Raw genomic sequence first — 1,566 nt, 5'->3', positions numbered from 1 at the left:
GAGAGGCATTCGCCTTGACAAGATGGCGTCTACATCCGCTGTCGACTCCTGGTAAACAACTGTTTGCGTATGCGTAGAGTGAAAAGAGGCCAAGTCACGGCCCATCCTGGGGTGTCACGTGGGGTGATGAGCAAACAGCCAATCATGGGCGGACACACCGCGCTGTGGGCGGACACACCATGCTGTGGTGTATATAAGCAGTGCCTATTATTGGCTCGGTCCTTTTCTTCCTCTTCATGATGCAATAAATGCTTGCTGCAGAAGGATCCTAGTGTCTGCGTGTCTTCTTGCTGGCGAGACTACTGCGCGGGCAACATGCCACAACTAAAAACAGGTTGTTCTAGTAAATAACACAATCTTGGAGTCCACAGTGTGATCAAATGTCTTGCAACAGTTAGTACCTATGTCTTTGGTTATGTTTGTCGAGATTATGAAATATTTTGAATGCCAGGGCCAGAACTTCCACCTGGAATATAAGGGGGCCTTGGTCTAGACATTTGAGTTTGGCCATTATGTCTGGTTAAGAATGGACAAAGAAAGTAGGCTATAACAAGGAGTTAGGGAGTTTCTGGGTCCAGGTTTGTGTGTTTGAGCGGGGCCTGTGTAAGGTGTTGAAGGATCTGAGAGGGATTTTCAGATTTGTCCTGAATTCTAGAATTTTGTTTGAAAGTTAATTGGTTTGGGGGCTTTCTCCATCAGGCTAGAGAAGAGAACTATCTCTGGCCTGACAATTATGTCTGTTGTTGTAATTAGTTAGAATCTATGTCAGGGACTCCAGCTCCAGAGTGGCAGATTCACTCTGTTTCATGTATCTGATCTGTATGTTCTTGGGCTATTTCTCAGACACATTTGCAGTCCTTGGGCAGGCTGTTATTAGAAAGGATCATATAGAGGTTGTGGAAGGTGAAGCCATAAGTCTGTGTCAGGTACTGGAATTGTTTCATGAAGGTGGTGGAATCTGGGGTAAATTAACCTAGCTGTTCCTCAACCAGGGCAAGTTCACCAAGAGAGAAAGGGACACAGACTAGAGCAGGGTCATCCACACCTGCCACTTCTCCAAGGGGCAGGTTTGGGGCAGGATCCAAATGCAGTTCATCACATGAACAAGTATGGCGAGGACTGAAAGTAAGAGATGGGGGAGGTGGCATCAGATTCTAAGGAAGACAGTTACTAAAAGCTGAAGGTGGGCTGGGCAGGGACAATGGTGACCATAGTGGCAGGCAGCAGGGTGGCAGCAACAATGGGGGCTTTTCAGAGTAGCAACAGGGAGGGAAGGAGAGAGGATGACATTGGCCAGGCTAGTGCACCCTGAAACTGCTGAAACTCCTGGAGTAAGCAGCATTGGAGGCGGGGCTTTGGTGCTAAGCAGCAGGGGCAGGCAGAAAATGTGGATTTGTTTGGGTTACTGTTGCTAAGGAGAATTGGAGACTTGGGGAGACTGACAGGCGTGCTAGGAGGAAAATAGGCTGGGAGAAGGAACCTGAAAAGGACAGATTGCTATCTGGTTGGAGAGCCAGAGGAAAGCAGATGGCCACAGCTAACAGATGCAAGCAGCAGTAAGGCTTT

The sequence above is a fragment of the Mastomys coucha genome, unplaced genomic scaffold (genome assembly GCF_008632895.1).
Source record: "Mastomys coucha isolate ucsf_1 unplaced genomic scaffold, UCSF_Mcou_1 pScaffold13, whole genome shotgun sequence".
In the NCBI taxonomy this organism is placed as follows: Eukaryota; Metazoa; Chordata; class Mammalia; order Rodentia; family Muridae; genus Mastomys; species Mastomys coucha.
The sequence above is the reverse complement of the archived record's forward strand: the minus strand, read 5'-3'. Positions refer to the sequence as shown.